This window comes from Vanellus vanellus, assembly GCF_965231255.1.
Source record: "Vanellus vanellus genome assembly, chromosome: 1".
NCBI classification, from domain to species: domain Eukaryota; kingdom Metazoa; phylum Chordata; class Aves; order Charadriiformes; family Charadriidae; genus Vanellus; species Vanellus vanellus.
In genome coordinates, this window is record NC_138905.1 from 110,545,412 (window position 1) to 110,567,638 (window position 22,227).

Genomic DNA, 22,227 nt, shown 5'->3' on the forward strand with positions numbered 1-22,227 from the left:
CCTAGGGCTATATGAACCTCTGGTGTTAGCCTGAACGATGCATTCACATACATTTACCTGAAATCTAAATTTGGTTTATTTCATTTCATAACCACATAGAAGATGACAGTGTCTCTTTAATGCTGAATCGGAGCAAAAAGTTTCCACTTTTTATGTGTATCAGCACAAAAGAAACCACTTCCACTTACCCAGGAGTACTGTAGATCCATATCAGTTAGGGAATATGTAAGATGTGGCTGATGAGAAGAGCAAGTACAGTTTTCCCATTCTTCTATTTTTGAAATCAAGAAGTCACAAGGACAGAGCTGGTTATCAGGAAATGGCTTCCAGTCACTCCACAAGTGAAATTCAGTTTCCGAATGGATTGAAATAGTTCCTAGGTTATTAAGCCTGGAAGTATATGAGCGGCCCAGAGATGCAGAAATAAAATCTGCCCTAGTCTCAGACTCTTCTTTTTTCCTCACGTTGTCTTTCCAGGTCTTCTTTTCCTGAGGTCTTGTCAGTTTCATGCAAGAAGTTAGTGCTTCTTCATCTTCTTCAGAAAGATATGCATCGTCTAATGTATCTTTAAAAATGCAAATACTTTTGGTTTAGTATGTTGCAATTCATAGAGAAAATAAACCACCTTTTTCTTAAATGCTGTCTGTTGCATTCTACATAATGAAAAAGCCAAGGACTCCATAAAAAAACCCCAAATAATAATGATAATTAGAGAGATGGAAAGGATTTTGTACTGGGTCAGACATCTGAGTCAAAAGCAAGATTTATTCTCCATTTGGTAAATTTGTCTTGTTCCCTCAAAGGCCTAGAAAATTGTATTGGTTCTGCATTGAGCATGAAAATTTGCTAATTAAATGTCATATTGCTGTATAGTTGCAGAGAGCATGAGTTTAGCTTAAATACTGGGAAAGTTCGGAAAGCTTTTCTGGATAATTCCTCTTCCGCCCCTTCCCAGTATGTATGTTGTAGTTACAAAGTCGTTACTGAAATCTGAATTTCCTCGTGTGTTTCAGCCCAAGCAATGATTTGGCTGGAGCAATAGTTCATCAGATAGTTTAAACTCATTTTGCTAGTATTGCTTTAAAAATAGCCACGTACACAACTGCATTGTACAACAAATGCACGCACTGTTAAATTAACGTTGGCAAAACAAGTTCAGATGAAGAACTGCTGCGCAGTCAGATCAGTGATCTATAGGAGACTTGAGAAAATTACATAAGCTCAGCATCAGTTCAGAATTCCTGTGTCTTATGGCAATCAGGTATGGCGAGAGGCTTACCCTACCACAGACCTTCTTGCGCTCCCAGCTGCTACTGACTCATGGCTTAACACTGAAAGTTATCTTTGCATTTCTGAGTTTTGCCTTTCTGATCTGAAATGTGATACAAAACTAGGAACTACTCTAAAAACAAATTGTCCCCAGCACGGAGGCCCCACTGTTATACAATTCTATTTTGCTAAAATCCCCACTTGCAAGATATACTGTTACAAAACTCAAGCTAGTGTGACAGGAAACAGGTTTTCACACTATGGGGAAGTCAGCACTAAAGTGGTATCGCAGTAACATCTCAGTTGGGGTTTGAAAATCGTGGGTGGTGAATGACAGACCAGGACAGGATTGTTTACCGTTATGTTCAATACAGTGTCATTTGCCAAATGGTGGAAAGAATGCTGATATGATGCTGTACTTACTGAGGGGGAGCAAAACATGTTTGACATCTTCCAAGCTTTGTGTACTTGTTTTTTTGGTTCGGACCAATTTCTGCAATCGTTTTAGTGTTCCCATGGACTCTGCTTTATCATCTGCCTCTGTACCCTAGCAAAAAACCAAAGAAAATAAAAGTATTCAAACCCTACAAATAAAAACTAAGGGTAACATGATGCTTATTTTGGGAAGGACAAATTCTCGGATTCAAAGAATTAGTCATCTACAGAATGCTTTAAATGTTAGGCAGTCACTTGATTGGGACAAATAGATACGAAAAAGGAAAAAGGCAAGTCACAAGAGGCATCAAACTTAGATCAGTGTTCATATTGTTGTTTACATATTACTTTTCTTTAATACCCCAGTATTACTTAATTCTGGATTAGTTCCAGAAAACATTTTAATATATCCATGCACTACATTACCCAAAAGCATTTTAGAGAGGCACAGAAATCCCAGATATGGTGAGCTACTGTATTTAAATTTTTATGGGAGTGTGTTCTGAAATACTGATGTCTTCCTGTATTCAAGGCCTTATTTCCTTTTCTAGATGAAATGACAATAATGTAAACGACAATTCAAATCTCTTATTGTACAGCCAACAACTCAAGGTTTGGGTACTATAGGGTCCTAAAGCAGGAACTTTATGAACACGCAGCCATCTCACACGCTTTCACTTATGTTAAACCAGCTGATCTTAAAAATCAGTCCAGAAACACTCAACTTCACTGTGAGCTTCAGAGAGGTTTCATACTTTGACAGCAAATAACCTCTCTTCCATAGTCATATGCTGTGTTTCATATAGGATATCTGCTTTTTCTTAGAAACAACAAAAAAAAAAGTAAATATATCAGAAATTAATAAAACCGTAAATCATTGATGGCTAGTTTTTGGAACAATACTGTCTAGCTTCTATGGATGTTCACCTATTTACCCCAATAATGAATTTAGCCTATTGTGGCAATGCATCTTTGGTGATTACAAATGATTAAGTGCTAGTGCTGATGTTATCAGAAGGCAGAAATACAGAGACCTTTATTGCCCTCTCCTCAACAATTAGGTCACACATCATAGATCCTTTCTGCCTTCTCTTATGCATAATCCTTCGAGACAAAGTCATCAGGGAGATTGCTAGCACAGTCTAAAGTATAGCGGGCAGGCTGCTTAGGGATGGGTCTCGAGAGATTCTGAACTCCTCAGCTTTTATTCAGGTTAAAGGCTTTTTGCAAAGACTTAGCATGAAGCGCATCTGAAGCCCCAGCATTCACATATTACAAGTTACATCTATCCCCTGCAGCAATGGTAAGGGAGAGGGTGTATGTTAATTCAGTCTAAAAAAAGAAGACCACCGTTCACCTGACAGATAACTGCTTATAAAGACAGCTGTACTTCAGGTGCCAAAGGTTCAGATATTTTTCTACGAAGACATGAGGTTCTGTAAGCCGAAATAGAAGTCCAAGACTTCTATGCCCAAGCAAAGGACATTTTTATGTGTATTTAGTTAGCTTTGTGTCACTAGACAGTTGTGTTGAAATTATAAGAAGCTGAAGCAGAGAGTTAGTGAAAGCTAAGTGAGAGTAGGTGAGATGTTCCTCTGTATATTCAGATGTTTGAATTAGCAGATGACAAACCCTTTCAAGGGTTTGTACCTAACGATTTGTACCACCAGTTCATCTTGGTCCAATTGTAAATTGGCATAGGAGTTTAATAGCCTACAGAATCTGGTATATCCTTCTCATGTAAGACCAATGGACTAATATAATATTAGAAATTGTCTTGAACCAAGCATGACCTAGTGAAATAAACATATACCCACATGTGTAAAATTGCACACAAAAAGATCTGAAACTATTTTATTATTTCAGGCACTGTTCTGATGAAATGTTCTTGCCTGTGTAAAGCCTTATTATTAATTAGTCTATCTCTAGATACACCTTTAATGACTTCCTTCATCGCTGATATAAATTAGCATGATTCCATTCACGCTGATGGAGCTATGCTGACTTCTGTCCTTAAGGACAGGTCCTTAGGAGTCCTCCTCTTGCTAAACACCGTGAGTGATGCAGAAGTTCCCATGGTGGGCAGCGCTTGGCTTTAGACTCCCTTCTTCTCAGCAGCACGTTACGTTTCTTGAAGACTGCAGACTGTCCTGGGAACTGGGACTTAACCACAGGAACATAGCAGACAGCCAGAGAGCTGAATGCAAACATCTTTTCATGTCTCCAGTGTCTTGTAAATTACGGCTACCTTAGTATTTTAGATTTGATTGGGGACATGTATTTGAAGTAAATGTCACAGCTGTCCCTGTAAGCTGTGTTTTGGTCTTAAAGTGCTACAAACTGAATTCATAGCAGATGACATTAAGATCAACTGATGAACTCCAGGTACTGTTGGATGTCCAACAGAGAGGATCTGAACACAGATAGATCCCCCATAATGCATATCTTGTGGACATCAGCTCATCAGCACCAACTGTTCTGCTGTGCCGATACTCACATATTACCCTGTGCTAGCTACTAATATAGGCAAAACCTAGGTGCTTTCTATTTCTGCCATTTGAAGAATAAATTATTTATTTTTGTAGACTAATAAAGCCTAGTGGTTTTGAGTTTAAAACCCTTTAGGTCTTCTTGAGGAACATCACTGTAGGATGGCATATCCACCTTAGCTTAGGGGCCTTTCACAGCTTGTATCTGAGTATTCATCATCCGCTGTGGGCCAAATCCAAGCATCCTTAGACTACTCATGTTCTGATTTGTATTTCAAGTCCCCTCTCCCTTCTTCCAAATTCAAGATAGCAGGACTGCAGTTTCAGCTTATCTAAAGAGTGAAATTGAGGTGTAATTTTTCAGTCTCTCATTGCGAGATGTCTTTGCAAAAGTGGGTTTAAAATGCTGATGTTGCTCTAATATAAGATCGCTTGTAGTAATAATAATTTGTTCACTTATAAGCAACGATACAAAAGCAACATGGTGACTTTGAGTTATGATCTGGGATTTCCATCATGGAGACATCAAGATAAACGGAAGGTAATCTATTCAGATAATTATATTAATGGCCAAACCTAATCCTCTTTACCTTAAAAGCACCCATTTGGTAGAATCTACTGTTAGTGAAATGTCATAAGTACTTAAGTAATAAATACAGTAACCCCCTTTTATGGAGAAGAAAACTCATACAATATCAGTTAGCGATGGGACAGTTTTTAAACTTACAGCATTTTATTTTGGTTTACCTAAGTGGTCAAACCCAGAAGTTGAACCACCTATCCAAACAGAGGTAAAACATTCTTTGATGTAGAAACCAGACAGACCATCAGATGAACTGACCATCCTGGTGTCACAGTTTTGGTGTATTGTCCCGGCAACCCTCAGCCACAGCTTAGTGAAAGCATGCATAAAGGTGAGAAAACCCTGTTAAATGCTATGCTCTGGTTTCAAGCAATTTTTTTCTTGCTGTTTGTGTTATCTGGAATCTGGTATCTCTAGTTGCCACTGTCCAGGATATGAGAGAAGGAAGTGCAGTGACAGGATGTACAGCGCTACTGGTTAGACCAGTAGCATACACTAATTTGGAGTAAGCAACTTCCCAGTACTTTCATTCTCTGTGGAAGGGGAAGGATGTTCCAAAAGGAACTAGGGGAGAATATTGAAGACCAGTGCACAGAGCAGTACATCTCCACTTATAAAAAGCTGTTCATTTTAAACACATTTACAGACTTTTAAATCCCCCTTCCCCCCCCCTGTTCTAGGGTGAGAGCATTTGCTCACTTGCATATTGTAGCTGTACTTGTGTTTTGCCCTATCTATAAGAAAAATGATCTATAAGGAAAGAATTCCCTCATGAACAAGAATATTCTTTATTTCTCTGCTTACTGCTTACTGGGTTTTAGTCATGGAAAATCATGTCACACCACAAATGAAATTAATTGTATAAAAAAATAAATCACAGGCTGCCCTTTACTTGCAAATAATTTGCATGAAGTGTGCATGAATACTTATGGACAAAAGATATGTTTTAAAAATGCACTTATAAAAACATATTACAGAAAAAAAAGACCTAAATTGTTTCTGATAAACTGTTTCCAGTTTATCCTAAGATATTCTAAGTACCTTAGAAATCTTTGCTCACTGAGATGTCATAAGGATTTATCCGGTGACAGAAATACAGCAATTTGGAAGCTAAACGTAAAACACTATTGGTCAGATTCCAGGAATCTCAGTCTTGTTGAGCATTCTCTTTCCTGGGTGTAACTGCGTTCATTTCAATAAAAGTACTTGCACAGCATGTCACTTCTCAGCATAAAGTATTTAGTCATGGCAGAGTCTAATCGCTGTGATTTTTCCTCAGTGGTTTGCCTTTCTCAAAGAACTGCAATGATTTAATCATAATTACCTATGCACTTAAATTCAGAGTACAGTGTAATAGTGAGAAGACAGAAATTACTGTATGTTTACTGTGTCAATGGTGCTATCATTACTGTATGATAGAAATTTTTTGAAAGTTTCGGTAATACCCTTGCTGCACATAGTGAATATTAAAATGGTACATGATGAAAAAGAACTTTCTGCCCTATTTATACAAAGAGTTAGTTCTGTAAAATGCATTTAATTTAGATAATTTTTATGTTAAAAATGTCAGTAAAGCCATGGTCAACCAATATATAGCCGAGCACTCTACAAACTTCTTTCATGTGTTCCTGCCCGTACATATCTGACCTTTAAATAGTCCCATTATTTTAGTCTGGTACTCTAGCTACTCAAAAATGACTGCAGAGTCAAACTAAGCAGGCTAGGATTATGGGCAGATATTCTCCTGGGGATCCCAGAGCAATAATAACTTATTCTATAACAGATAAAGAAATATCATGATTAATAGCAGAGCAATAATAAGGTATTCTATAAAAGATAAGGAGATACCATGATTAATACCATGGATATGGATAAAGATCTTTCAACTTTTGGGGAAGCAACACACAGTAAAGGAAATCCTGCTAAAAAAGCCTGTTCTTCTAGGCTGCTAGCTGCTGATGAAAAAAAAAAATGAACAATTCTCATGGCAACTCACCATTTCACTGTTACCAGCCGCACTCGGATTGTGAACTCGTGGTGGAATCCACTGCTCATAGTTTATCACCTAGATGATAAGAAAAGTGGCATTAAAAAAATCCAACATAAATAAGATGAATAAACCTAATTAGTATCGTGTCATTGAATACAGATTGAGAGCTCAGCAGTCTTTCAACTCCATACTGTGTGCATATAAGAACAATGGCTGACATGCACCAGCTGACACCCATTGAAATCAGTTTGATATTGAGCTGTCTTAGTTTCCTTAGTTATCTGAGAGTAACATCTTGGAGACATCAAAGTCTATGTGGTACAGTGGCAGAGACATGCATTATATCATGGGATGCTTGGGTCTCATCCTAGATCTTGGTTCTCCTTTCTCAACGAGCAGGAAAACTACAGAAGGCTTTCCTCAGCAACAACCCCTCAGCTGAGGAGCAAGTGTCACTGATGCATTTCTAAAGAGGGTCTTTTTCAGTTCGCCTCATTTTTCCTGGGGTGTTGAGTCCCAAGGGTTTGAGCTTGAATTGCATTAACAATGCAGAGAAAATGGCAGGATCCTCAGAACTAAGCAAAGGCAAGACTACATACACTGTCATAATTTGCCCATATTCCATTTTTTGGTCACAATGTCCTCGCGATAGGAACACCATGAGAATACACTTTCCCTGGGTCACTGATGCAGTCCCTAGTGGGCAAGCCTGACAGTGCTCATAGCTTATCAGTGAAAGTAATGAACGCTAGCCTTTTTTCTTCATGAATACGAATGACACTTTGAAGGCTGAATGCAACCTAAGAATTTACGTGAGAAATGAGGCATGAAACATTTTTGAAAATGTATTAGCCCAAAGACTGTATTACTTCATATTTTATGTCCTTCCCAATATGCTACAAAGGGTTTGAGCCATCGAGGGAGCCCTGCTAGACATGAACAAACAAGAACAAAGATATGAAAAATAAATGCAGAAAGCAAAGCTATTTTTTATGGTAAGGTACAATTATTACAGTGTTGCTCATGCTGTGTTCTTCAACCTGTACTTCTGTTCCAAGCCCCTGTTTTCCAGCACTGACAGAATGAATGGAATGAACTAAGTATCTATTTAGGAAATGGAGAGGGATTAAAGCTTTTGTGAAGCACTCAGGGAAGCTTATTTGCTTTCTTTTTTCTTTCTTTTTTTCTTTCCTTTGCTTTTTTTTTTTTTTTCCATGAGAGGGAAAAAACCCTAAAATGTTCATCTATCCCATTTACTCTTTGCTTGTAAATTTCTCTCTTCCATGTCTTGTAGAATCCCAGACTCACACAGACTAGCTGAGAAAGGAAGACACTTCTAGGGATTGTCTAGTCTAACTTCTTGCTCAGTGCAGGTCCACCGGAGAAAATTCCACAAGTCCGTGTCCTGACAAGTTTTGAGTATCTTCAAAGACAGACTTTACACAGCCTCTCTGGGAAGCCTCTTCCAGTGTTTGACATTCCCTCACAGTAGAAAAGAGGTGGGTTTTTTTTATGTTAAATGACATTTTCTATATTTCAGTTTGTGCATGTTGCCTCTAGTCCTGTCATTGGGCACCACTGAGAAGAGTCTGGCTCTGTCTTCTTTCATCTCCCCCATCAGGTGTGTATACACATGGATCAGATCACCCTGAGCCTTCTTTGCTCCAGGGTGAACAGTCCCAGCTCTCTCAGCCTCTCCTCGCATGACAGATGCTCCAGTCCCTTAATGATCTTCATGGCCTGTCATTGGATTTCTTCCAGTATTTCCCCTGTTTGTCTTGTACTGGAGAGACAATAACTGAACGCAGCACGCATATATGGTGGGTCAGCCCCCCAGTGCTGAGCAGCTGGGAAGGATGACCTCGTCCTGCTGGCAACACTCTGCCTAACGCATCCTAAGAGGATACTGGCCTTCTTTGCTCCAAGGGCACATCGCTGGTTTATGGTCAACTTGGTGTCCATCAGGACCCCCAGGACCTTTTTTGCAAAACTGCTTTCCAGCCAATTCTCCCGCAGCCTGTGTTGGCGGAAGAGGTTATTCCTCCCCAGGTTCAGTACTTTGCACTTTCCTTTATTGAACTTCATGAGGTTCCTGTTTGCACAATTTCTCCAGTCTGTTGAAGGCCTGAGTGCCAAGCACAACTCTCATGCATCAGGCACTCTTCTCAGTTTTGCTCTGACTGCAAATTTGCTGAAGGTGCACTCTGTCCCATTGTCGAGGTGATTAATGAAGATGATAAACAGTACTGGACCCAGGATCGACCCCTGGGGTAGACCACTAGGGACTGGTCTCCAGTGGGACTTTAAGCCATTAATCACATTCCTTTGAGCTCAGCAGTTCAATCTGTTTTCAGTCCATCTCACTGTCCACTTTTCTAGTCCCTATTTCATTAGTTTGTCCATGAGGATGTTACAGGGGACAGGGTTGAAAGCCTTAATAATGTCAAGATAAACAACATCCACTGCTTTCCCCTCTTCCACAAAGCTAATCACTTCATTGTAGAAGGCCCTCAGGCTGGTCAGGCATGATTTCCTTTTCATAAATTCATGCTGACTACCCCCAGTCACCTTCTTGTCCTTCATATGATTTGGAATAGTTTCCAGGAGGAGTTGCTCCATCACATTCCTAGGGATTGAGGTAAGACTGACTGGCCTTCAGTTCCTCGGATCTTCCTTCTGGCCCCCTTGAAGATAGCAGTGACAACCATGGCAGCTTACACTCCAGTTGTGTGAGGTAACCCACCATATTCTTGTGATCCTAATGAGACTGCAGCCTTGCAACTGCATGCAGACCTCCAATTCCTCCTGTTTGTTCCCTATGCTGTGTGCATCAGCATATAGACACTCCATAAGGGCACTAATTTGTGCTGATTTTGCAGAAAAAGTGTGAGAGCGTCCCCCATAGTGCTGGTCTCTCAGCATTTCCTTATTTGTATGCATAAAGCAGTACATCAAATGAAAACAGACATAATTAGACTATTTTGGTAGCTTCAAAGGGTATTATATCAATGTTATCTTGATGATAATGAAGGCCAGTGGTAATCATCTCTAAAACTCAATATAATTTCATAAAAATGAAATTTTTAAACAAGCAAGCTGTAAAGCCGGGTTCAATAGGTCTTAAATTGGTACCAAAGCTTGGAAGTATCCAAGTCTCTACAACTTGTTAGTCACGTGCCCCAAAAACCATCTTCAAAAAATTAGAGTAGTCAAAAATAGAACTTGGCTTTTAAAATGGGGCAAATAGTTCATAGGTAGACGCTTTAAGGGATTTTAAAGAAACTTATACTTAAAGCATATGTAGGCCTTATTGCCAAGTATTTATTTTTCCCCTTTTTCTTTCATATTCTACAATGTCTGGGGAATGGCCGCCAGGATTTTATCACAAGTCAGCTCAGAGGTTGCCGTGGCAGGATAGGGGCAAAGCCAGAGGTCCCTCATGCTAAGGGAAGAGCTGTTGTGGGAAATCAAAGAATAATCATCTGTCTTCTTAATACATAGAAGATGAGAAGAAGAGAACAAAGAGAATGAGACACAGAAAAGTGTTCTTTTCTCCTTTCCTTCCTCCCCACCTATGTTTTGACAGTGGGGAGAGGAGGCAATCATGGGGAAAAAACTAACAATACAGAGACACATAACACCCTGAAAGAAAGCAAGAGAAACCTGAAGCATACTGGCTTTAAAGTCACCAATACGGTCGTCTGTCCCCCAATACACAGATCATTTGACTTGTCTCCTTTTTAAGCCAGATCGTGTCTCTGTCCTCCACGGGAGCTGAGCACTGCCTAAAGTCTGGGTCTTCACAGCTCTCTGTCTTATTTCAGATGCCTTCGGGGTGATGTATGTACAGTTTTTTCTTTCTTTTAACCTAAACATCCAAAAGGACTCCTGGCATTGTATAAAAACAGCAGGGAAAACTCAGCTGGGAGCCTTTTATGAAGTTTAATATTCACCTTGAAAGTAATATTCTTCTGTAAAGGAAAATTTACCAGATTTTCAGCTTTTAAATGATTTATTGTATTAATTCCTCATTTAGAAACACACACTTGTACAAGTGTATGTTAGACACTTTTAGTCAGATTCCCAAACTGGGCAGACTGTTGTGTCATGTGAAATCAGCAGAGCTAAGCTGATTTGCAACAGATATGAATTGCCTCTTTAAGTAACATATTATCAGGGCAAACATTGGACTGGAAGTGAAATTGCAAGCAAATACCAATTGTTCTAATTCCAGAGCTACAATCCCTTCTCCCCACCTCTCTGCTGCTCACCAGCTGATGGGTTGTTACCTACTTTTATGTTACTACTATTCTGCAAACCCAAGGGTCAGAATTCCTTAGTTGCTCATACTAGTGGGATAACTAATGTAGTATTATGAAGAGGAGATATGGTATATGTTTATAGAAATTCAGAAAGAATAAGAATACGTGTGCCAATATGGATGCTGCAAGACTGATCTAAACACTTAGTATAGATCATGCTCGACACAATTCCAGCACATCGATTTAACAGAAATTTATTCACTCAGGGAAAGAAAAAAGTTTTCTAAGTATTAAAACCCATATGGTCTGAATGATGAAAATTGTGCCCACCTCAGGCAGTCACCAGAGTCTTTTAAGCTCTAAATTAAACTTCTAAACTACACAGGCATACCGCGTACAAAGTTTAGGCTAGGCAAGTACTGAATGGAAGCAAGAAACATACATTTAATTTGAATGAAATTTTAGATTCTTAAAAGAAGAGTAGTTCTTTCACCTGGCATGTGGTTTCTTCTATCTTCTTTCCTTGCAGCAAATGTATACCATCACCAATAATATTATCTTCTGTGGATTATGACACAAAAAAAAAAAAAAAAAAAAGAGAAAACATGCTTTAAAATGTCCTGGTTTAAGATATTCTGAGGAATAACATTTGAATTGCACTTGAAGTTTTGAGCTGATATTTTGACTCTCAGAAGTTAATAATATATCATTTAAGCATGCATTTTACCTCAAACTGCTTTGAAGTAAGTCTACAGAACAAATTGGCAAACTGACTCACAGAAAGAAAACTCATCATCTGTACTTAGTCCTCAGAGTTTACTAACCCAGAATCCCACCAAGTACTTCCTCTTGCCCTGCTAATTTATAGCAGGAGAGCATAGAACATTCATATAAAAAATGAAGGCCCTGGACAAGAATGATCTTTGTAATTGAGATCTGTTTAGCTTAAATTAGATTAGATTAGAGATAGCTTTCAAAGGATGAACACCCTACCATTTCTCCCAAGAAATTAATGTTTTACAGGGGAAAATTATTTACCGTCGTTATAACAATGAGCAATAACATGTCAAACAACTCTGAAAAGTTTACTTTTAGTAAGTCTACCTTGAAAGTTCTACTTTTACACCCACTCTTAAGGCAAAACATCCACCATTATACTACTGTGGAAAGGCCCTAGTGATTAGGTTTCATCAATGCAGATATCAGAGGCACACAGTCATTTTGCAGGAAACAACAAAAGAAAAATTATCTGCTAACCACAGCCCAAAGTGTTATCCTATTTTTCCAAAGATACCAGAAACCGATAGGAAAATGTGTTGGGTTTTTTTTCAGGAACCCTAACTTGGCCTCCTTATTGCTGCTGAGGAATACCTTACAACATCAGTAATTATCATGTTTGCAAAAGGACAACTAACTTAACATACAGATTCACAAAGGCTAATTGTAGGCAGGTGAAATTGATTGCATTGTTTTATCTACAATCAAGAGAAAAAGAAAGATTAATTCAGCAAATAATTCCAAGTGACTGAGATTCTTCAGGTATCACATGAAAAAAAGTGTTTGAACATGAAAATTTATATTCAAAGAAGTAAGTAAGATCCCAGTCCTCGAAATGCCTATGCTTATGTTGGAATTAAACGAGACAACAATGTGTGTAAAGCTAGCCAAAAAAACCCTAAATTCATCTGAATGAAAAAATTAAAGGGCCGCAAGTTAGGATGTAAATTTTCATGTTATTTTTAAAGCAAATTCTGAATCAAGAGACTTTTTTAGGATTGTTTTTTTTTCCTAAAAGAAAATCCTCTGCAAACAAAAATTGTAACACAGTAACAAATAATATTGCTTACAATTTTGCAACTTGAATGTTGTAAGACTGGTTTAAAACTCAGACATTACAATCTGGGCATCTGACAAAAAAAAGCAACACTCTTTTCATATCCTAGTTCTGCCTTGAAACCATAGGTCAGCTGCATAGAAAACACCATCCAACAATTTCCTTTATTTGCCATGTACGTCAACAGGAAGAGGAAAAATGAGTCACAGAAAATTTTATTTCATGAGTTTGCCTTTGGAGGCTCCTGTAAGAGCTTCTATAATTATAGGACAGTGTCTTTCCCCTTCAGACTTGATGGTTACAATAAAACCGAAAGCTTTTCCAAAAAGTACGTTACATTCCAAAAATCTAACGTGACTGACCATATTTTGAGATGTCTCAAGCATCTGCAAATCTCCTTGAAGTCACTGAGAGCCAGGTGTCTGACAATCCGGTTGCTTATTTAAATATAGAGCTAGCTGATCTTCTAGAAGCAGCATAACTCATGTCAAGCAGTGCTTATGCAACACCAGTTTAACATAACTGGGTTGTTTCTGGTCCTCAAGCTAATTCATTTTCATCTCCTGCAGGCATCTGCGCACGTTGCCCCTGTGCTCTGTAAGCTCTGTAAGGTCTAAAACTTAAGTTTTACAGTGTTCAGTCCGGTGCCCGCAACTCCTCTCACAGTCTCGTCCAAAATAGTATTATTTGATAGCTGTTTACAGCTGAATCACAAAGAACTGTGGGGCAACGTATAATGACCTTAGCCTGAAAGACTACTTACAGTGCTACTGTTTGAATGTAATTCTGGTCAAATAAACCAGCAATTTATTAAACCAAATAAACAACAGCAACTTATTGAAGCAAATCTTAGTGATGTCTAACCAACCATGATCTCTTTTGCTAGCCATAATAACATGCATCTGCAGTACTCTTGCTTAAATCAGATCTCTGATCCACTAAAGTATGAAATAGGGTATGTGGGTAAAAAACAAACAAACAAACAAAAAAAAACCCCACAAACAAAAAACCAACATGCAAAAGAACATGTGAGCTGCAATGTTCTTTTCTTCCTAGTCTGGCAATGGGCACCAGTCACTTTACTGTGGAGTGTTACTATTACTATTAGGAGCAGTGGAGAATTATGTTGACTGACCCTGAGAGATGTCAGCTCTTTTCTGTTTTTCTCCTTAATACTCTGTCATGGAAGCCTGATGACTGTGACTTACATATTCTACTTTTTCAACAATTATACATTTAAGCTGGTAAATCTGGTACTGACGATTTGAGTTTGGGCTTGTGAGCAAAACCAGGTACTCTTACTATTGTGTCTGTGCGATATATATGTTTTTACTGCCTTATCAGTCTGGAAAACTGATTGTTGTCGAGGCTATACACACAGCAGTACTAAGGACCTAATCCAAAGGTGGATGTCAGGCAGTGCATATGTTTTCATTGACTTCAGTGAGATGTGGATCAGGTCTGTGAATACAGCCCTGAAGTAAGCAAAGAAGTCTATGCTGGCCACCGCGCATGGGTTATTATATCTAACAGAAATTCGTATTATGCAATAGACTTGCAGACCTTGAAGGATTATCACTGTTAAGAGAAAGGTTTGATCAATAGTGACAAATTATCTTGATCAATAGTGATACACTGTAAATCTCCTTGCAATGGTTTTCACCACCGTGTGAAGGGGACTTCCCTTCAAATCGTTTTCCTGCAGTAGGGGAAAGGGAGATTTTTATTTAGCTGCCAGCTTTGCTTCCTGTTCCCTCCGGGCCCCTGCCCTTCAATTACAACACTTGTCAGCTTTTAAAATGTGCACTGCTTCTTTTGCATGCTTTGGATAATATTTAAAAGGGGAAAAAAAAAAACCCTCTTGAGTAGAAAAGACTCTGGAGCAAGGTCAAAAAGTTCTGTTTTCTTATTCAGCCTTTTTCTACCTCCATACTGACAACCTCTGGAGTAGTTTGAGGGATCATTCCAGAATGGTTTTGGTTAAAATCAAGACTTTTCTTGAGAGAAATGCCTCATTTTTCTTTCACCTATCATTACAACCTTTTCCCTTGCAAGCCAATGAGACTCGTTGAAGGTCCCTTTCCCCCTCATCAATTCATCACAAGAGCAGAGTTCCTCTAAATTTTCCTGTCAACTCTTCTTTCTTGTTCTCATTCCAAGAAACCCAATTTACCCATATACGGGCAAATACAATAGATCTTGCAATTTTAGATCTATTTGCCAAGCATTTAAGAGTTTATCTTCAAGTGGTGAAGTGAATGAAATCCGGAGGGAAAGCTGGTGCCTGTGCTTTCTTTGGCATGTCCAGATAACAGTAGAATTTCCTAACAGTAGATGGTATCTAGACCATTTGTACAGGAGATATTAAAAGTTAAGACAATGCCTATCTTCCCACTTTGATGGCTTAAGTGGAAAACAAAAAACACACATCTACTTTAATCTCACATACCTTGGTTTCTGTTTCTGTTGAACCTTGTCTGGTTTGGTCTGATTAGGCAACTATAACGCATCTACCTTGACTTTGAAAAGTACAAATAAAAATTCCATTCCTGGAAGCAACATTAAGCAGATTATCAAAGCATTTTGATTTTTAAAAGTCCAGTTTATGTTTAAATAGACAAAAAAGTGACTGCTCACTTGTTATTACTTGTAGTTATTTTAGTGAATTTATATTGATCAAGTCTTAAACATTGTCACTAGCAATTTCCCATATATTAGCTGTAAGGTTGCTTCAACAAAGTTGGTCAAAACAGGTTTAGAAAGAGAAATGGACAAAACAGTTGCCTACACAATTTTGCCAACTCTCTTTTGTGTGTGTCATGAGTTTTTTTCTCGGAAAAATTACCGTTTCCTTGTTGGATACCTGGAGCAGCGTAAAGTATACAGGGAACATGGATTCCTACTATAGGCTCATATTACAGTTGGCAAACCGTATACAACAAGACTGTGGAAATTTACTGTAGTGGAAGTCTTCTTTGGCCTGTGGACTACAGACTCTGTTGCTCACAGATTGTATTCTTAGCTTCCCAGTTTTACAGTAAGCTTTATTTTAACTACTTTTTTTTTTTTTTTCTCCCCTTAAGGACAAGGAAAATCTCAATAAGACTTGACAAATTATTTAGCTAGATTATTGGTGAAAAATGAGAAATTTTCCTAGGTGCCTTTTAAAATACTTTGTGGAAAATGCAAAATCAGCTGAAATATGTTTAGCAATTACCTTCAAGCTGACAGTGCCTTCTGATGTACGAATCATTCTCTGGCTTCCTGGAACCCTGCCAAAGCGTGCCATTCACATTTTTCCTGTCTAAAGTAAAAGTACAGAGAGCAGTCACCTGAATTCATAGCAAACCTGTGAAGTAACAGGAAAGTCTATAAAAATAGCATCAGAATGCAAATCAAACAAGCTTGCAGAACACTGTATTGTCTGTTCAAACACAGAAATGAATTGATGATTTCACAATGCAGGAAATTTGATGGACAGATGGTATTTATTGTGGGCAGACTTCAAGTTTTATCATCTTTTGCTGCTGTCTAGTATCTCATTTAACACTGTTAAAACATGATCAGAATGTTTGTTATCTTAACCCTGGTTTTAAGACCTAGGAGCCCACAGAACATCTGTGCATTTATTTTGCTTCCAGGAATTGTATAAATATTATTTAATTTTACAGTTAACCACCTAGTGTGTTAGCACGAAGAAGCATCAAAGATGCCCATATCTATGTCACACACGCTCCATGGCTAGTGCTGTCTCAGCTTGAATGGGAGAAACTAGGTTGGCTTTGAGAACAAGATAGTTATTCTTCTGTTCTCTCAGTGAACTTCAAAGTGGTCATGCTTCACGGCATATTGATGGCTATTAAGTTGTTGTGTTTTCTGGTTTTGGGTTAGGTTTCACTCTATGTGAGAAAACGTTCTTTATGAAAGCACGTGTCGATTCTGTCAAGTGGTGGGAATTCATCGCAGCCTGGATGCTGTAGGCCAAATGATACTGTTCTGCATCAAAGTCTTCCCAGTGTGGGGCCACAGAATGAAGTCTTAACATAGAAGAACCTTCAGCTATCTGAGACACGTTGTTTTGAAATACTGCTGCATTGTTACAGGCATATAGACTCATCTTTTTACTCAGTAAGGGCTAGATACAACAACCAAACCCAAACTCCAGAAAATAAATAATAGAATGTTAACAGGAAACTCTCACTGAAAAAATAGTAATTTTTACTTTTTAAGAAATTGATGATTATTTCCTACAAAGGATTTACAAAATAGAACCCATTGAACCAGAAGTGTGAATAATAATATGCAGTGTCAGGAAGGGTTTAAAAAAAACCCTCTGAATTTCTTCTTTAGTGAACTTGTTTGTGAAAGCTGAAGCAAAGTAGTTTAATATGGGAAGTTTAATATAGGAATGGGCAGGGACCTGGATTTGATTAGATCAGAGATATTTCAATCTTTTATCGACATGATTAAAAGAAACACCGCTGAGTATTTCTCATGCTGTCCCATAAAACGTTCTTTAAATCTCTATGTTTAACTAGTTTGTTTTCAATATCTACCTGCAAATGTGTCTATGAAAGCGGCGGGGAAAGGGGGAATATATTGATAGGTTAACTGTATTTTTTCCTTTCCTTTGCATTTGCTCCAACAGCTGTAAAGCAAATCAGATCCTTAATTACAGTTGGTTCTGTGAGACTATACAGTAAACGATTTAAGCAGTTACTAACCAAATGCTTCATTTTCGGACATAGACTTCTGGATGGATCTAAAAGAATTAAAAGAATTTACCGTTAGTTGAAAGTCAAAATGAAAAACGAAAGCACATTTAATCAAATATGGATATTTTCAACCTAATTCTTCAAAGCAGGGCACAGGGGTTTAGCTGTGCAATTCCCACTGGCTTTAATTGGAGTTACTTGGCTTTTCTCATTCACCCAATCATCTACTCCCACATGCCACACAAAGCTCTGGAGGCTTCTGAGTTTTTCTGTAAAAATATGTTATTCGAGTTTCTTTTTGGAATGAAGAATTCATGACTGAATCAGGGAGCCCATCAGGAAGAAAGTAAGAGGTACTTTTCCTTAGACATTATATGAAGAGTTCAATTACTTTTAGAAATTAGTGTCTGATGTTTGGCGACATAATAATGGATCGAACCAAAGAGTTACATATGAACATACCATACCCACAAACTTGAGTGACATTTTATTGTGCAAATAACCCTTGAGCTTTTTGCACTTTTACATCACGGAATAGTACTAACTCATGCTGCCATCTGTGGTCAGTATTTAATAGATGATGACTTAAAGAATATACTAACTTAACGGAAGAAAAAGAAATCTTTGCCTTAACAAAGGTTTACCCTGTGAATTAATTTGTTTCACTTTATCCATAAAAACCCCAATGGATAGTAATTTATGAACTAGAGGATGAAGCCAGAAGATTATACTAGATGAGACCAGAGACTCTCTAATCTGTGACAATGATCAGCAGAAGGGAAAGAGCACAAAAAATGAGATCCATCTCCCAACTTCAGGCACGTAGGTGCTGAAGGGTTTCCTGAGCAAGAGAGTGCAACTGAACTATTGTTTTTTTAAGGAACTGGTCTGTAAGCACTAGTTCCTATTGAAACCACTTGGATTTTTTGCTTTCTGAATTTCACAATTTAATTTTTGCTGTCTAAACAAGACATACTTCGGTTTATTTTATTTCTGCTACTCTATTTCATTTGGTGGTTCCTTGTTCCCTGTTGTATGAAAAGGAGAATGATAATTCCTCATTCACTTTCTCCATATCTACAGAAAAGGCCAAAGTGAAAATTTCTGCATTATCAGTGGGGGTATCTCGTAGCGATGGCTGGACACTCACAACAAAATAATTTTCATTACAAAATCTTTTCATGTTGAGTGAAATTATTTTTATCCACCTTACTCATTTTTTATATTTAGTCAAATGATCTAGACAACCCCGCTAAATTCTGATAATTCATTTAGAATAGGATTAGTTTTAGAATAGAATAGTTTTATTTGCATTGTAAGATTTGACACTGTAGCTATAGACTACTATTTCTATTCTAAGCAAAAGACTAGGCGATTGCATCATATTTGGTAGAGCTTGGTAGGGTAAACCTTGGATAAGGCCTACACAGTAGTTTGGCTTCCTTAAAAGTATTAAAGAACAATGAGAAAACCATAAATAATAGAGTTATGTCCATACTCTAATTAATGCAATTTCTGGAACGTTTTCACAGGGCCCTGGCTGGTCACAGATAACTGAGATTTCGCAGCTCCGAGTACATACTTCTCTGTGTTTGCAGTTGATAAGTTACTAGTGTTTTTATCAGATGAACGAAATAGATTAAAACTGTTACTTAAGACAAAGAAGCTCTTGATTTTCTTTCTTTGAAATCTTTATCTATTTTGACATTTCTCAGCAATATACATAGGTAACATTGATGTTCTGAATTTAGTGGAGCCCCACCTAAAAATAATGCAAAAAAAAAAATTGTCCACGGATTTTCATGTCTGTCACAGCCAGACAGATTAAGATCTCTCTATCATTCCATTAGGCAGGATTTCAGATTTCATCTGAAGGGGACCACCTCAGTAATGCAATAGCCTTCAACCTGAAGCCAAAAAAGAATTTTCAAAATAAATTCTTCTGCTTACTAAAATATTAATCGTTAGCCCAAACCATAGCATTTTGTCTTAATGAACGGCTGCAAAGCATGCTGCTGTCACAAATATGCTTGATAAAATACAGGCTGACCTGCTTTATCTGAATCATTTTGCAAACTAATTTTTTACTTGGATTAAAACCACAAACAAAAAACTCTTCAGGAGATTATCAGGTCAATGGTGCAAACATGCTATAAAATAGGTTATGACTTCAATCTTTCAGAAAAGCAGACATATGGTTAAACCAAGCTCAGATTAACTGCATTTGATTTTAGCTGTCCTGGTTTTGATATTTTGGAAGAAATCTTTATGTATATGAAAAAATCATGGCAAAAGAGCTTTAGTAATGCATTACAAGCTTGTTACTTGCTTTCCAACTGCAACATTAATACATGTACTCCATGGGAATTAAAGCAACATTGGCAAACATTAATAAAACAACAAGGATGGAAGGTACAGACAAATATAGTGACACTGTGTAGACCTCAGACTGGTCTCAACTTACTTTCTTTTTTTGGTCACTGTGTTCTCAAAGTCAGGAAATTCCTTTTAAAAAGACAGAGAAAAAAAATCTATGAAAATCAAAAAATGTTTTATCCAAACATATTTTTCTCACTGGAAAGACACTGAATGGTGTACTTTTGATGCGCGTTTTTAATATCCACTAACATTTCCAGTCTTTCTTTTCCCAACAGCTGAAACTGTGGAAGACACAGTGCAGCAGAGAATATATGTAGTTATGTGTCCTGATTTTAGGAGACTTCAATATCTATGGCTCCCAAGAAGCTGACAACTGTAATACCCCTGAAAAACGAGAGAACAAGACTATTACCCCAAGAATGAATATCATATTTCTTCCACAGTATGATTCTTTTAAATTTTATGAGGATAAAATACCCACACGTTATAATGGGATGTGGCTTTCTGAGGGACACAGAAGGACGCAGACTCTGTAACCCCATTACACGCAGAGGAATGTGGAAGAAAGCAGGAAACTCGGCAAGTAAAATTGAAAATTGTGCAAGTCGGCTTGGCAAAGCTCTGAGGGGCACCAAATCAGAATCAAGCACTGGACTAGAGCTAAGATCACACAGCCCCCAGGGCCCAGATGATGTGTACCCTGACAAGATATGGGAAGGAAGAGAAGAGTTATGTGGGTGTTGAAAGAGTGAAGAAAAGGGTGCCTCACTCTGCAAGGGATGCCAAAACGTCTCACTGCGTTTTTGCTGTCGCAGTTACCCTGGGACTTGAAGTTAATTTTAACTTTAAGAAAACCTGAGGATGTCATGCTAGGACAGAACAGATCTCTGATCCCTATACTATTTTGATATCTCCTGAGACAGAATATCAAAGCACTGTATCACTTTCATATCTATTTCTTCCAGCCTGGAAAGCAGAAACTGGGATAAAAATGTCCATGATGAATGCTGCTTCAATCTGCTCTGCAACAAGAGACATTAAAAAAATATATAACCATTCATTTTTTTATAAATATGAAAACTTCAGTGTATGGACCTATTTCTCATATTCTTATGTTTAATTTATTTCCTTCGTGTAATACTATCTACATCTGCATGGCTCTGACCACAGTAATTTAAAAATGTCATCCAAGTTGCGTGATGAAAAGCCAAAACATATACTACATAAAATGATATAAGTGCATAATTGAGCATTTTATATTTTTCCCCTCCTCTCGGTAAAACCCATTATAGATTTTTTAAGCTTCTTCAGGAGAGTGCATTAAGACAAGGCTGTTTACTGCACTGAGGTTTTTTTAGCTGAGCGTAGGAAGTCCTGTTAGCACCTGGACATTTGTGAATGCTAATAATTGGATGCAGTTTCTACAGAAGTTTTTTTTTGCATGTGTAGACTTGTTCAAAAGAGTAAACAGAATTTATCGTCTACTTTGAAATACTGCAAGCAATGTAACATAAATTTCTTGCTAAAAAATATCCAGCATTTTAGTCTTGGGACAAATCTTTTCAATTGCTCTAAAGAAGTGACTAGATGAGGTGCACAGACACACAGAGAAGTTGAAAAATGTTGAAAAAGTGAGCTCTTTTAAGGCTATTTTAAAAAAGTAGTGTCAACATCTCATTAAAAAAATCAACTATTTAATTTCAAACCGGCTTGTTAAAGGAAGCGTTGTGCATGGAGGCCGGGGACTAAAGGGTATTGTAAGTTAAAATCTATATGTGATCCAGGGAAAAAAATGAAGACAGGGACCTCTCTAAATCTCAGTGTTGCCATATACATGGAAAAAACTATTAATTCCTATCTTCACATGCCAAACAGCTGGTGAGGAACATGAAACATAGAATTGTAGGTTTAATCTTTTGCTCCGTGATTTGGAAACAATGCTTCAGCATCAGTTTCTTAAAATCCGGCAAAAGATGCATGTATGGCATTACATCGTACATTGAGGTGATACTGATATGAGTTCACTGGATATCATAGGATGCAGTGCCACAGTGAAGTATGAAAGTAGGTTTAAATGGCCATTTAAAAATGGCACCTTTTATTTGACACACCTCTTCCTGCTATGTCTGAATTAGCTGGCTAAATTGGGGTGCCAGAATAAAATACTCTTGCCTTTGCTTTTTTTTTTTTAAATATCTTTTCAGTATTTGACTGAACTTGACTATGTAACTTTAATATGAAACTAGGAGTTAAGCATTTTTTAAAAACACA